Source organism: Montipora capricornis, chromosome 7 (assembly GCF_036669925.1).
Source record: "Montipora capricornis isolate CH-2021 chromosome 7, ASM3666992v2, whole genome shotgun sequence".
Lineage (NCBI taxonomy): Eukaryota > Metazoa > Cnidaria > Anthozoa > Scleractinia > Acroporidae > Montipora > Montipora capricornis.
Window position 1 is genome coordinate 15,189,237 of NC_090889.1, and position 16,336 is coordinate 15,205,572.

The window sequence follows — 16,336 nt, forward strand, 5'->3', positions numbered from 1 at the left end:
TTGCCAACAGGCATTTATTAAAATAAACATCATTAATAGTACTGTTGTTATTTCATGAGTAGTTGAGATGCAAAATAGCATTGGATGCTGTCAGTGGTAATCTGAGATACAGTGTCCCAGGATCTGTTTGTATGTGTAGGAGTGGATAATGACACAGAATTTAAAGGGGTACTATGATAAAAAAATCTAATCTTTTTTTCCTTTGGATTTCAAAACTGTGTTAACTAAACACTAAGTGACCCAAGTTTTAAGCCTTAATTTCAAAAAGTCACTTGTTTGTTTTAACTGGAATTTCCTATTTTATGGTCCGCCATTACTAACTTTAAAATCTTGAGAGCTGGATCGAAGAGAAAATGACTGAATTAATAAGCAGCACAGAAGTTTCAGGCTTCCAGATTTTTAAATTTGTGTTTTGCATACTGTACATAATAACCTGCGTTTACATGCTGAAATTTTAAGCTATTGAGTGAATGACATCTATTTTCCTTCGATCCAACCCTCTGAGGTCCAGTCAGTCAGATTTGAATGCGAGTAATGGCGGATTGCAAAATCCAAAACTTTCACTAAAAGTACCGGTAAACAGCCGTTGGATAGAAATTAAAGCTGCTCAAAGTTTTGCCAGGCAAGTGTTAAAGAAACACATTTTTAAAATCTGAAGCAAAAAAAAGGGAGTGATTTTTTGATCATGGTGCCACTCAGTAACAAGCCTGAGGTTAAAGGCACCTGAGACCAGGGGTTTCATTAGAAGCCGGTCACCAGCAGTACAATGGCCATCTGCCTTGATTTTCACTCAAACCCTTGAAAAGACAAGAGTGACTGCAACTTTCATTGATTAGCCCAGACATCTACATGTACTTCAAAAGTTATTGAAACCCCTGCGAGATGTTCAGAAGCTTTCGGCTTTTTAAAGCCAGTTCCCAGATGGAGATCACTGCAACAGCTAGCAAATCTTGATAACCCAGGCACGAGTGCCCACGGCGATTTGAAGCAAAATGCAGCGGCCACCCGTCAAACTAATAAAATCAGTGGAAATGGGGAGGTGAAAGGGTGGTAGTTATGACCAGCAGGGGTTTCATAATTAAAGCCCTATCTACACAAGCAATTTTAATTTATGCCACAATTTTTATTTGCTCATGTAGATGAAGAGGAAATTTGGCCAATTTTTATGTGAAAAATGTATTTGCTGAAAAGCTGGCAAGGTTCATAGCTTTTATGTGATGAATTCCATTGGAGAAAAACCAGGCAATCTCCCCTTGTTTCTGCTTTATCTCTGTAGCCTTAACCCACTGACATCCACACCGGCCGAAACCGGCCACTGACTTAGTATTTTACTCTGTCTAACGCCAGGCGATTTCATTTACTCATCAATGGGGAACCCCTGAGACTCAATGGGTTAAAAAGCACTCCCTGGAACAATTTTTAACCCTTGCTTAACAAGAATGGGAAAACTAAGTCTTGTAAAAATACTAAACAATATGGCAAACACATGCACATATTCACACACAGGCACTTCAGAAAAAGACCAAACTGATTTGCACTTAGTTCCAAGAGCACACACATTTGCAGATTTATTTAACTGATACATTAGATGTCTGTGCTAAGATGTGTTTGGTAGCATATAGGCAATAAGCAAATTTTGATAACTAAGTCTAAGGCAGATAGAAACACTTTTTTATTTAAACTTTAAGATACAGTTCTCGAAACAGCAAATGAAACTTAATCCAAAGTAAAGATAACTGGTGCAGCTTCAATAAAACTCTTCAATTTTTATTGGCATATCAGTGATATCACAACAATTCACAATTTTCAACCTGTGCTGAGTGGTCCTAAAAGTTCTTGACCAGAATTGGTATATTTTAACAAATGGATTGATCACAATTTAAATTACAGTGTATACCAGTCCATCCTACAGGACATAACTTGAAGTCATCATTATTTACAGTGTAATTTAGAATAACTTCTGCTCAGAACATTAGGTTGTCAAAGCGCCCCTTGAGGACCATTTCAAAACTACAATCCAACAACCGGAAAATATCTTGCCGTTGCTGTTGCTGACTGTCACCTTACAGTGAAAGACACAGAAGTGCATCGCAAACACAGGAGGGAGAAGACCATACAAGGTGGCTAATCAAGTGTGACCAAGTGATCTAACAACGACCTTCAATTTTACATTAAACCCCCTCTCTACATGCACAAAGCTTTAAATAATCCAACAGAGAAAGAAAAGGCCTTACTAGGCCTCCACAAAACAACAGCACTTATTATTTATCACATTATTTATGAATTGTGATTTTGTTTCAAGAATTTAATTTTCTTCTGAACATCGTTTTCAAGATCACCGTCTTCTCAGTTTGAAATATGAATCAAGTCTGTACACAATACGACACTGTGGTAATAATTGCGATTAGCAATGACAAATACTGACCGCATTCTTGTACAATAGTTATCACAAAACACAACCATAAATCAGCATAATCACTCCAGCCCCTATTGCACTTTGATTGGCAGCTATGCAAACACTTTGCTCGACAAAGGTTGGGTGTGTCAGCGTAAGACAATAACTAACTCATCAAAATTCAAGCCAACAGTCTCTTTATTAAATTAATTTCTGATGAGTCACCTTGATTGACTATCTGTTGTTAAAAGTGGTCATCAAGTTAGGTGTTTGACAATGGCTCTCTCTAAAAAGGTAAACACTGTGTGATTTTAAGCATGCTCTTTATTTTGCCAAGAAATTTATTTTTAAGCATGCTCTTTTATTTTGCCAACAATGAAATGAATCAATCATACATGGATATACATTTAACTGTATATTGTGCGAAAAAAACCCATTAATAATAGCTCAGAGGGACATATTGTTCCAGTTTCCTCTGAAAATGCTTCATATAGGATACATGCACATGTAACTAGCACATCTATAAACACTCTATCATTTGGATACAGAAATATTTAATAACCCAACTAAACACGCCTCCTTGGCATTACATCACTCCACAAATTATTTCTTCCACTATTTTTTTAAATAAAAAATAATTAAGCGTTATTTTGATAGCTGTATCACACATTCATTTCATAAGTTAAGTTAACTTATTTAAGTCACCATATCTTACACAATTTGAGTAAAATGAATGATGTTCAGGATTTTGCAATGTTAGAATGAAGCAGTTTCCTAGCTATTCAATTCTATATAGCAGAAGCAGAATACATCTAAAATAATTATTATTTTACCTGCATTCTGTTTCTCCTCTTATATTATTACAAACACACCAGCAGAGCAGAAATATGACATAAAGCAAACTACCTTTCTCAATTAACTTAATTAATGATTGTTTACATTGAGGTGCATTGATGACATAATTAATGTAACCTCAATAACAATTAATATTTATTATATTATTTTAATTTCAAACACACAATGGATCTGTTCAAGATTTTAAAGAAAGTCACTGAAAGATCTTCTGTTACTTTTCTTTCTAAACAATTTTGTTTCTTCACTTGAACAAAACCAAAATAGGGAAGCTTAACCATACAAACTTAATGTTCTGTCACAACAAAAGGGTTGACAAATAGGTATTCTTCACAAGAAGAAGATGTGAAGAGTGGATGAAGCCGTGAATTCAGTGGCATCATGCTAGGTATTAAAATGACCAGAAATCTGTCAATTATTCACTAAAAGAATTAAATTTCAAAACATTATGTTGATATGATTTCTTTGGCATTAAATATTGATAAACGAAACAAATGGAGGACAAAGCAGTCGGGAAATATGAATCAAATTGGATAACAGCAGGAAAATTCTAAAATATGTTATTCTTGAGGAATTCTCAAGCAGTTACTGAGTTAGGTGCGTGGTTGGGAAACAAAGATTCATATACCAAATCATTGTGCATTTTAATTTAATTTTATATCAATCATTTACCATAACATTGTTTGAAGTTACTGATTTCAACACTTTACTTAATTACCTGGGATTTTTTTTTTTTTTTTATTTTTTTATTATTATTATTATTTTTTTTTTTGCAGGGTGAGCCTAGAAATTGGCATATAGAAAGGAGTTTCAACCACCCACCACAAGACCTTAGTTAGAAGGATACAAGTCATGCAGAACAGCATGCTATGAGCAATAGGATATGTTTTTAGATAACTGAGTCGATGGGTTATCAAGCAATTACCAGGGGTTTTAAGAGAGGGGGTCTTGGGTCACAGTCCACAGACAAAAAAATTGACACTTCACGTTTCACAGGGACAAAAATTTATCGCACAAATAAATATATTTTCAAAAAAATGTAAATACAGAAGTGAAAGAAGAAAAAGTCGAAAGAGGGCGCATTATACAACGAATCCAATGTTTATTAATTGGTTTCACTTTAATAATGCACTTGGCAAATTATGCTTTCGCTCCCCAACATGGGCTGTATATTAATTAAATGAGTCCGATTAGGCACGATTTTGTAGGAAGAATTCTAGAACAAGAAAATTATTTTCTGCAAGAATTTACGCTTATATTTTGTAAGCTGTTAGCACCGAACAAACCCCATATTGAGCCTAATCTGTGGCGCCCGATCGCATCTCAGTCGCATCAACATAAATATTATGTCTTTGGAAAATCGCGTTAAGCCTTGACAATCTGTAATTTTCAACTTTATCTCCTATTGTTTTCGTAAGCTGTGCAGTATTATGAAAATACATTAATAGATTGGCCCAATAGCTATATAAGATCGTAAGTCTTGTTATATAATTATTGTAAATTTATAACGGTTCGGTAACTCACAAGACACGGAATATGAACGCTAACCATGTCATTGCAAGTTTTGGTCGGTTGGTCGGTCAAAAACCGCTTTAATGCAAGTCTTTCTTTACAGATGAACATTTATTCGTCGGCAGCTCGATTTTCGAGTTGTTGTTGTCTTTGAAATGGCGCGAAAAATGTTGAATACCGCTAAAACGGCTTTTTAGCCGAATGCAACAAATGTGGGGAAATAAATAGCTAAAATAAGGTGAATAAAATCAAGACTGACCTTTTTAATCGATTTTCAGGTGCTGATCGAAAATGGCACAGGATACGTCGAACACATACGTTGCTTAATCAATTTCGGGCAAGTTCAGGCGCATTCTTTGCGCGCGTAACACAACATATCACGTGACTGGTTTTGAGTGACAACACTTCGATGAATGAACTGAGTTTCGATCAATAACTTGTCTGCTTTAACCAATCATAATCGCCCAGAGAGTGTTGATATAGCAACTCGCGTAAAAATCTTTAAGACAATGGCGTCGCTTATGGCCCGTAGTAAGAATTTTCTTTGATCGCGATTGGAGGTCTCAACATTGTTCCACTCTCGCAATTCATTCGTAACTTGCTGCGAAACCATTCCATCGTCGAGGGAGAGCGCGTAGTTTCGCTGTTGTTACGCAATTTTCTGCCACTTTGGAAACATAGTGTAGGTAAGTGCGACAAAATTTCATTCAATTTACGCTCCGTGATATTTTTGACGGTAGAGCTGAGACTCTGAAATGTATTGATGATCAGTTTTCGGTCGATCTTTTCCAGCTTCTTTTGTATTTCAGATGGAAATCGTGGTTGTTCGTTTGAAGGGCAGGTGAATCATTTCTGCCTATGCCCGGCCGGTTTTTGCAGCGCGCTCTCTAAGTCGCTCAAAAACGGCTGTGTGCAGAAATGTAACAATAGTACAATAGTTTTCTATAGTAAACAGCCTTTCCGGCTGTTTATCTCTTGAAGATCCTTGCTTTCCGTGGATACAGTTTGTTTTTTAATAAATTGAAATATGTTGAAACAAAAATTATCATCGGGGATTCCCCCAGGATTTTGCAAAGTGAAAACGCATGAAGGCAAAAATTTTGTCAATGGCCATTTACAGCCTATTGTGTTTCGGCTTCTGGCAGATTTTTGGCTTGAAAACAGCGCGCGATTTCTTCATCTCCAATGTAACAACAGCAATTTTTTTTGCAGTAGTAAATGAACAAAATGTGGTCGATTTTTAAGTCATTTTAATAGAAATCGAATTTGTATTTCTTGGTCCGAAAGTTTGCGATCAAAAACTGATGATTCAATGACATTCCATCACACAATACTAAACCGCAAAATACGATCGAACATGCAGGTCCTCTATGAAGCAATATCAGATATTATAAACCTTTCTCAAGGTCATCGAGATGTTTATCACGCAAAATTACAGAATTGAAAAGCAATTTTTTTTTAGTTAGCAATCGGTGTGTTGGCTTTAATGAAATGCTAGAATCTCAAACAGTAAAAGGTGGAGTGACATGGATTTATTGATTACGAAATATACGCGGTCTTGAGTTCAACTTTCGAGCGGTCATTGTGATGCTAATAGACATGAAGGATCAGGTGATGTCTTTCTATTGTGTTATTGCTGTGGGGTTTAAAATAATAAATGTATTCGTAGAACAAAGACTGGGCCCGTTGAAGCGCTCATTGACAGTTAACAACCGATTTTCCGTCCAAAACAAACAATTTTGTTCGCGAATGTAACGGAAATTGGATGACAGTAAAAATAAATTTATTCAAATTAAAACAAAATGCCCCGGAGTTTAACAAATTACACATTTGTCGAGCTAGGAAAGGCTAAAGCTGTTCTTGGGATTCCGGCCGTAGGCACGAGCGTACGAGCTTAAAACACTTTTGCTGTTGGAGCTTTCAGTCGAGGCCCCTGGTGCCTAGTGCCTTGTCAAATTAACTTGCGATGCATTAATTTTCTATGACAGCGAACAAAATACAAAGATAAATTCAAGATGATATTTCAGAAACATTTTAATTACACATCTGGCAATTTTTGGTTCATTTAGTGTTTTAAATCAATGAGTCGCCTGATAAAGTTATCAGAAATCAAGATAGTCCAAGTTAGTTTCTACTTTCATGAAGTGCTGCCTTTGAATTACCTTTATCAATTTTCAATTATTACTTTATTTTTCGAAGAGATAATTAAGTATTCGTGCACTCGAAAGCCGAACGGTGCTTTGGAGTACTAAGAATACCGTTCGGGTATTTTGGGTGAGGTGGCAACTGAACGAATCTCTTTTTTGGATTTGTTTTCTAGTGTACATGTTGAATAGTGCCAGGTTGTCTGAAATTTGTACCTTTGACATATAAGTGTTCTGTTTAAAAATTTTAAAAGCCACGGATAATTTAATTTGTCGTATACGTTTTCTCATTCGTAATCTGAAATTTAGCTTTTTGGGAAATAGACTAATTTGCTTTCATTAAGCGAGGGCTATGTGATGCTATCTTTCGATAACATTTCATCATGAGACTACTGCCAGATTAATCATTTCATAAAAGACTTGTTGTAGTTTATCTCTCGATCAGAGCAGCTTATAATTAGATAATAGAGAGACTTAACATTGCGTTTAGGCAAACGGGAAATGTCAGGTTTAAATTTGCTTTGGCCAAAATTGAGGAAAATTGTTTCATCTTACTTAGCTAATTCCTTGAATGTTAGCTACGTGCGGGTATCGATTCTTAAAAGACTCAGAGTTACGTTCCATCCTTTATCATAAGCAACAACCTCTCGCCGTTTCCACGATCTCTCAAATGACATCCTTCTTTGGTAACCTTGATGATAGCCATTTTTTTTCTGATTAGGGTGACTGTTTTGCTATCTTCTCGGTGTGTGTTTATTCTCCACTCGTGAAACCGTGCATGAATTGAAGATCCCCTTCAAAGCGCCTGGAAGCAGAAGAATCCCTTTAACTACTGATTGACATCATAGTTCAGTTACACAAAGTCCAAGAATATTGATCGGTCCGTTCCGAAAGGGAAACTAGGAGTATCTCGAAAGGGACTTCTGCCACAGTTTCCAAACAGAATTTCCGGATATATGCAAACCCTATTTGACTTTTTAACTGAAATTTCTGAAATATATTAATATTGGTCAAATGGTAAACACCTGTGATTTAAATTGTATCTCTTGCATGGCCTGGAGAGTATTAGAAACTGCCATATGGCAGCAGTAACATTTAAAACGTACTATATCAATATTTGGAGATCAGAGGTTAATCACATTATCAGTTTATAAAACTGGCAAGTCCATAACTGAGGTAAGCTGTATGTACGTAATCTTACGAGTTTGGTGGTGCAGGCATGGACATGAACAAAATATAAGAATTTGCCGTATTCTAGCAAGTTTCGAGTTTGGCTCGGAAAGTCAAAATTGTCAATAAAATCAATACAATGTTAATTTAGTATGAATAAAAGTAATCCAACAGTACTTGATTACTCTTTTTTTTTATAAGACTGAATCATTTTTTATAGGAAGTTTGAGGCTGAGATTAACCATAATTTTAAGAACGTATTAAAAACATTCCTCAGGCTAAGAGTCGATTAATAACGTTTTCATTTTGCTTATTTGTATTTAAACGAAAGCAGTAAAATTAAGGTAAAGAAATGGAAATTAACCCAAATACTTAAGGGCATATTTTTTAAAACGTGTTAACAATAGTTTTCTTATTCCATGCATGATGCACCTCTCAGTTTGTGATAATGAGCAGTTCTCATTTAAAATCGTTACAAACATTAAACTTTAATAGCATCAAAGCAAGCACTTTGATAGCTTTCCTGGTCACGGCCGTATGATTTATTGCAAAACTATACATTAAGAACATCTTAAGAACATTTTCAGCGTCACAACGCAGAAATATATAGAACAACGTTCTGCCTCAGCTCCAAAATTAGACGTTCTCAGTAAAAAAAGAGTGTACTACTCATGGACGTTTTTTAACATTAACAATGTGGTTTTCGTATTGCATGTCACTAAAGAACACCTTAGTTTGTAGTTGAACTTAGTCAGTGTACCACGCAACTTTCAGACACGAACAGGACTGTGTTAAGAACGTTGTCAGGCTTAATTACTTAAATCGCCAAAAACAGGAACAACGTTCAGCGCCAACCCTTAAAACAGAAGTTCTTTTAAAAAAAGAGTTTATTTTCTAGCTGTCTCGAGATACGATTATTGTCGATGGAGATAGTGATTTTTTTCTACTGCAAACTGCCTATCTTCAGTTCTGAGCCGACCAGTCGACAGCCGACACGTGCACACGTACCCAGTCGACTGGTTACGCGTGCACTTGCTGTGAGACACCAGAGATGCGGACGACAATCGGAAGTAGGCTGTTTTCCCTTTTAATTTGTCTTTACACAAGCACATTTACATTGTTAAGTATCTTTTCTCCATTAGAGATGAGCGATTCAAAAGTCTGGGCGACACCACTGTCCTAGCATGTGAAATGTTCATTTCTGGTTGTCGTCCGCCTCTCAAAAAGCTGCGATACTTTTGAGCCACGTAGGGAAACCGGAAGTGCTCATTTCGCACGCCAGGGCAGAAGTCTCCGCCAGATTTTCTAAGAAAGAAAAGATATAGTTAAACAGAGTTAACTGAATAGAAAGTAATGTGAAGTGCTAGATTTCAATCCCATATATAGTTAGCCGTGTCAATGTCGCAGTTTCAAGACAGGTTAAAAAAGAAAACGGCTAACGTCTGGTTGCCGTTCCTCGGTCAGAAACTTCGCGTGCTCAAAAAAAAAAATGCTCCCTAATGAGCAGGATGCTGAGTCGTCATTGGTTGGTTTTCAGCTGCTGTCAATAATGCAGTTCGCTATCGATCCTCACTGTTTCTTCGAATTTCTCTATCTCTCGGAAGTTTGCCGTCCACCAGGCTGGAACAGTGAGGAAAATAGGTAATAAAATCAATTGTCGAGTCTTCCGCGTTCTTTTGTTTCACCGGTTTAAAAAAACCCTGGGGCACGGTCCATTTCTGCTCCAGTTGATAAAAGAATGTAAACAGACACCCACCCAGTATATTGTGCAGCAATTAAGAAACCACAACTGATCATTTGTATTTCCTCCAGACATCGTGTGGTATTTGTATTGCTTTCATAGCTAAACCCCACCTAATTACAACATGTATTTGTCTTTCGCAGAATTATTTGCACACTTGAACTTAAAACCACAGGACTTTTAATTAGCCCCATTTTTCTGAGATAACGCTAGTCATGGATCTAAATCTGAGATGACATCATCGACTGTGTTAATCAAGTGTTTTGTTTTTGTCTCACGACTTGGTCACTTGCAGCGTACATCGATCGCGACGTTTTGAATGCAAACAGCGACGGGCGACGAAGTAGACTTGTTACGCGAAAACAGGGTGCTCTGCTGTGATTTGTTAATTTGCATGAGCTATGATTAGCGGTTTTCGATCCTTGTTGTTACTGAGACATAGACCCGGGGTGGACTGTTGTCTTGTCGTTCTCCAGTTGTTTGCATCTATGTGGCCCTCCCAGGGGTTTGGGGAAGAAGGAAACAAGGCTAGTTTGAACTGGGGAACAGGGGAAAAAAGCCGGATAAAATATCTTAGGGAACAATGGAACATGATGAACCATTTTAGGGACCAAAAAACTGAGAACATGTTTGGAAGTATTTTCGGCAACAAAGGAACACGAGCTATATTCTTTAAAAGGGAACAAGGTAACAGGGACACCCCCTGCCCCCCCTCCCCCTCCCCCCTCCCCCCTTCCCTCCTCGCTCCGGGAGGGCGTCATCGATGCTTCTGGAGTTTGTCCCTGTTGACGTTGTTTGGATAGTATCTTACATGAATTTGCTAAGCCTTATCGATAATCATTTAACTCAGCTAATGACTTATCTCTCACGAGCATGGTACAGCTAGGTTGTAGAGCATCCGACTCAGGGAGGCTCGACTCCTGTTTGAAGCCCGAGAATTTTTCCGAGTATCTCCGAGGAATTATCGAAAAAATATATATCTCTTCACACTTTACTTTGACTCAAATCGGGTAATGTCTGGTGTTATTAGCGTGCTCTGACACGGCAGACGTCTACCCTCCTTTGTTATTCAAGCTTGTGTTGTCATGGTCGGAAAAAGATCCGGCTTGCGTTTCTCTGTCACAGTGACTTTTTCCACCTGGTGAGGAGCATTGAAAGCGAAATTTTCAAGCGAAAACACCAAATTATGATGATGTTTGCTGAATTAGAAGCATAGCTGCTGCTGAATTAAATGCATAGCGTTCTTTATATTCCGTGCTTAATTAAATCGTATTATTCATTGTCTAATGTAGTGCTTGAAGACAGGAGGCCTTTGAAGGGCTGTCACGGTGTTGTTGGCTTCGTTTCCAATCATACTTGAAATTTTGGTGGAAATCGTTATAAAAGCACCATACATAATGCCGAAAGCACCGCTTTGAATTTCAGTACCGCGTGCAATGGTTTTTAGTAAGTGCCGCATTTCCCGGAAGAAGCACCAAATATAATAACGGAAGATCTGAACAAATGCAAAAGCACGACGTATTAGGAGAAACGTATCGAATATCTTAATAACTGAAGAAGGCACCGTAAATCACAAAAAAAAATCACCAATTTTGTACCAAATATAATGGATTACGCACTACTGGAGTTTCCTATTTAGAGCACTAATACATAATAAACTTAGCATCACATATGTTGTGGCTAAATTCACCACGCCCAGCAAAATCACTCAGTATATGATCCAAAATTCTCCGCCGAAATATTAGAAGAAAACCAACACGTACAATGGATAAAACACTAGATATAATTTTTTTTGAAAGTGACGGCCTTCCATGCACATGCGTATTATCAATCAGTCAGCCCAGTCTGCATCAGGTACTAATATAACAGTGAGAATTCAGAATTCGACTGAGGAATTCAACTCAAATACAACTAAACTGCATGTAACTCGCTCTTATCCCAAAAAACTGAGCGCATGCAAGTCGTGGGCGGTTTGGTCTCCTTTTCATTGGTTAAAAAAGTGGCGCCAGATTTTTAAGCGAGTCACGAACAGTGGTAAGGTTTTTTTAATCGGCGAATAAAAAACGAAAATACTTTCGGCAGTCCATTGAAAACCACTCTAAAAGTTACAAAATGGGGTCGCTTTCCATTCGACAAATTACCTTGTTTTAAGAAAATCATTGATAATATTTGCTGAAAAAATCTAGCTTTTATATTTACTGATATTATTAATTCAGGAGCCAGAGAAGTTAATTGAGGTGAATATACAAAACACAGCAGAACTGGCCATCACTTACAGCTGTGTACATTTTCAATGAAAATGCCAGCGTTAAAGATCCGCTATGTTATTTCTGGCACAATCAAAATGTGTTTATATCCGCTCGTAATGATTTGTCCACACTTGTCGACCAAGTTGGCTATTTTTTCTTGATACTTTAGAGCTCAGACTACTCAGTACCACAATGATGATGCATCGAACGTGAAAGAGATCCGTAGGAAAAATCCACTACAAATATAAAGTGACCTTTGGGGTTTTTCCGTGCTAAGTATCGTTTTATACGTTTGTTTCAGGAAAATATCAACGTCGTCAATAGTGAACTTTGAATAAAACAGTTTTGGGAACCGGTTATTTGTGCTAAAAAAGGAGAAAAGTAGATTAAAATAATCAAAGAATCAAGCCGCCTTCGAAACTTGTAGGGGCGTATCTGCTTCGACGGGGGCGCTAATTGCCGGAAATTCCAGTCGCTTTTCTGAGACCGTTTGACTTTGCTCATATTTTTAGACTTTTAGAGAAGTGTTTCACTTCTACTTGTTAATTAAGAGTACGTCCACTTTGAAAAAATATTCCAGCAACCTAAATTTGTTTGGAAGTTCATCGCACCCTGCGTTACCTTGGTTAAAGGTCATGCAAACGAGGCCATTCCAATATGGCCGCCTGACCTTGCGTCTCGTTCGTGCGTGTGACGGCTAAATCACTTTTCATGTATCGCAAGGCTCTTTTTATATCACAGTTCGCAATTCATTTATCTCTCATCGACAAAATCATAACAAAAGTATGAATACGAAGCTCTTGTGTATTTTTTTCAAACCGAAAGGAATCGCCTAGAAACCGCCTTTGCGTCCTTAATTTTTAATTACATCAGCAAATTTCTCTCAACGGGAAGTCTATATTCGTAACAATAGTATAATACTCGGGTGTTCGGCAACAACAGGCCTCTGCAAGGATCTTCCACTTGCCAATCCTGGTTTATCCGACCTCGTCGGTTCAATCGATATCTTTGTGAACGCATTTTTCTGTTGTAACGATCTCTTCCATTTGAAAGAAGATTCAGAGTTTCTTCTCTACTACCAAAGGTATGAAAATGAATCTATCATGAGATATTTTATTCTTCAATGTTTCCTCTGTGTTTTCCAACTGACCTATTTAGTTCGTTTTCACTGAGTCATCAACGTACGAATTGCGTGCATTCGAATATTTCATTCACCCATTTGCCGTAGAACGAAAGTGCAAAGGAGAAAATCGAGTGAAAATTGAGTGAATATGTCTTCGAGTATTAAACTCAATTTCAAGGAATTTTAGGAAAAGTTCTAGGAAATTAATTTTGTCATCGGCTGCATGACCGAAATATATTTAATCGAAACAAAATAGTTTTAGTTCTTCTCTCTCAAAGAGAAGCAAATTTCCGCGGCAATATTTAACTCTCTTGGAATGTACCACAGCTAATAAGCAGAAATCTGCTCGGGGGAGGGTTGTGGATCATCAATCAAACTTTGTAATGAGATGTTGGGCTAAAATGTCTGCGTCAGCATTTATTTTAGGATCTCGATCATCCCAAGAATCGTCGGCAGTTCGATCATTCGAGCGGAAATAAATCAATCGAGCATGGAATCGAAAGTCTAACCATCTCAATGCACAAAATTCATCGATTTTGTGATAGAGATTATTCTATCGACTGGTTCCTATTGTAAGACTTTACTTTTTTTGTTGGGGTCATATGGTTAATTTTAAACATGGTTGGTGTTTATCAATTTCGTGAGCGAACTGTATTTAGGTTCAGTTTTCCATCAGCAACGGAAGTAACCTTCACTTAATCTCGTTCAGTGCAATATTTTACTTTGTATCTTTGATTATTTAACGTCTAAACTCATCACTGAGTCAGTCCAAGCGTGGATCTCCAAGTTGAAGAGACGATATCCGTTGAAATAATTGAGAGGGTGATAACTAGATTATGCTTTATGCTATATTCTATTTAATCTAAAACGCGAACTAGTAAGTGGTCGTCTTCGCTGTAATCAGTACCTCATTTTTCCTTAAACCACCTGACGATAATTTATCATTCTTAAGCCATTACCGGCCAGATTAATAAGTTGCACGAAGTCCTTTCCAAAATTATTGTAGCGTGGATTACACAAATAGAGGTCTAACATTTCGCTAAGTTAAATGAGATGCAACAGAAAGATCTAGAACCTCACTAGTGCCATTGAATGGAACCTTTTTAAAGGTCGATTACCAAAATGTTTAATCACAGATGTCTTCAGAAATAACAAACTAATAACAACTATTGGGATTGGCGCTGATCAGTCCAATTCCATACGAGTTGCCCAAAATTTTGTTTCTCTATCATGTGGAGAAAGATAAAAAAAGACTAGCTCAGTTATAAGCTGTCTCAGAGTTTTCACTCATTCGAGGATCCATATCTACCGCAAATATTAAGTTAGAAGTCTAAGATATCACGGTCGACGATTTCTTTCTAGTTATTTGGGCTATACACACATCTTAAGCCTGCTTTTAGAGCTAGCTGAAACTTGAGAAAGCCTTCGCAAATTCCTTCATTACACAGGAGCCTTCCCTCCCCCCCCCCACAAGCAGCCATTTTGTCTTGATGATTTCTATGCTTTTGCGCAAGAGCAGTTGGGAAAACGATACCAGGGAAAGTCTTTTCTCTGGACCGTGACGATGGCTTTCTGTAAGGACCAAGCATCAGGTTTCAGATATAACGTTCTGAGTCGAGCCGCCTAAAATATGATTACGTATTTCATGACTGTGTTATACTTTAAGATTGGGCTTTCCATGATTCATTCTTGGCCGGTTGTTTTGTAAGATAACAACGACTAAACTACGGAGCAAATGGAGCGAGCAAACAGCTAGATGATCAGATTTAACTGAGAAGCTCAATGTCTTTGGCTTTGCTGGCTCTTCACCAATGTACACTGCGCTGCAACCAGAATGCTTTGCTCTATAAAGATGCCTCACTTTGGGCATACGGGCGGAAAGAGACGATGAATTGCTGATAGGACTATTTATGAGGGATGCCAGTTAGGAGAGATTGCTGACTTCTTCGAGGCCGATGTATTTTTATATGTTTTTTTTTTTCAAATTTGTTCTCAAAATCTTAGTTTTGAAAATCATAATCGTTTTTTAGCCATCACATCTCGTGCCGTCGGTATATGTCCAATCTTGGTATGTATCTCCCTCGTATTTAATGACTGTTGTAATTGTTTTAATTATTGTCTTTTGTTTTCTTCGAGAAAAGGAAGTTTAAAATGTTTGACTGAGAATACCTTTTTACGCTTTATAAGCTATATTTAGAGAAGACCATTCCATCATTGTGTGGACTTAGACACGTTCACACTGATTTTGGGATTTGCGCTAAAGGAAACCGACTGGCAAATTTCTTTCGTTGTCCTTCGCGAAGGGAAAGGCCAATAAACGTTTCTAGAAAATCTCTTCAAGCAATGAGAAGTGAATTTCCCACCTTGGCAGAGGAATAAAAAGAAGGGAATTATGAGAAATATGGAAATGATATAGCATTCATCAGACGATTATAGCGCGAATCAGTTTCTGTACAATTGAATAAATATAACGCGTCGAACAATATATTATGAGGACCCCCCTAAAAGATCTTGTCATAATTTTTGATAAGGCAGGCAGAAGCAGTACCGCAAGAATTTCCTCTTTCAATGCCAAGCAATAAAGATTAACTATGTTGCCTATAAAAAGAATGTCAATCCTTATGCATTGGATGAACCTTAACCCACTCGAGTTTACCGTATGCTTTAAACTTTGAACTTTTGCATCTCTCTTACTCAGAAATACTGAATTGTCTGGAGGCAATCACACATTTAAATCTTAAAAGGAGGCTGAATAAGATAACTTTTTAAAAAAAATTACAAGCCAGTCAAGATATGAGTTCTAAATGGCAAGAATGTGTTTTGGAAGGAAAAATTACTTCGCGGATCAATTTCTCGAAGAGATAAGTAAAAGCGGTCGATTCTCGCTCAGGTTTCAGTCATAGGAGTTTGATATAATGGCTGTTACGAAAGTTATACGCCCGTGGCTGGCAAAAGCGAACACAAGTTAATGTAAATCTTAGGTTTGATTTTATGTCAATCGTGAGTTATTTTATTGCAAAGACAGCTGCGACCAATAAAACGTCATTTGGTAATACATAAAATAATTATTTATTGTATCGTATCGGTCTTCGTTTATTCTTACTTCCTCCTTGGGGCTTCTTAATATACAATACAAAGTATATAAATTCG

The 16,336-nt window shown here is 37.3% G+C and overlaps 2 protein-coding genes across 3 annotated transcripts in view; one reads left to right on the forward strand and one right to left on the reverse strand.

Annotated features, from left to right (window-relative positions):
- LOC138058309 (centromere protein K-like) overlaps positions 1 to 5,140 on the reverse strand; it is a 22,049-nt gene extending 16,909 nt beyond the window's left edge. The window contains exon 1 of the mRNA XM_068904247.1: positions 5,019 to 5,140. The gene's annotated coding sequence lies outside the window, so the exon portion shown is untranslated. The remainder of the gene's footprint in view (positions 1 to 5,018) is intronic.
- Positions 5,141 to 5,167: 27 nt separating this feature from the next.
- The window catches only part of LOC138058295 (HMG box-containing protein 1-like), a 28,491-nt gene continuing 17,322 nt past the window's right edge, over positions 5,168 to 16,336 (forward strand). Inside the window, exon 1 of one of the 2 annotated variants that reach the window (XM_068904225.1) lies at positions 5,168 to 5,445. The gene's annotated coding sequence lies outside the window, so the exon portion shown is untranslated. Of the gene's footprint in view, positions 5,446 to 12,989; positions 13,148 to 16,336 lie in introns of those variants that run through there. The other variant, XM_068904226.1, reaches the window with a different exon arrangement.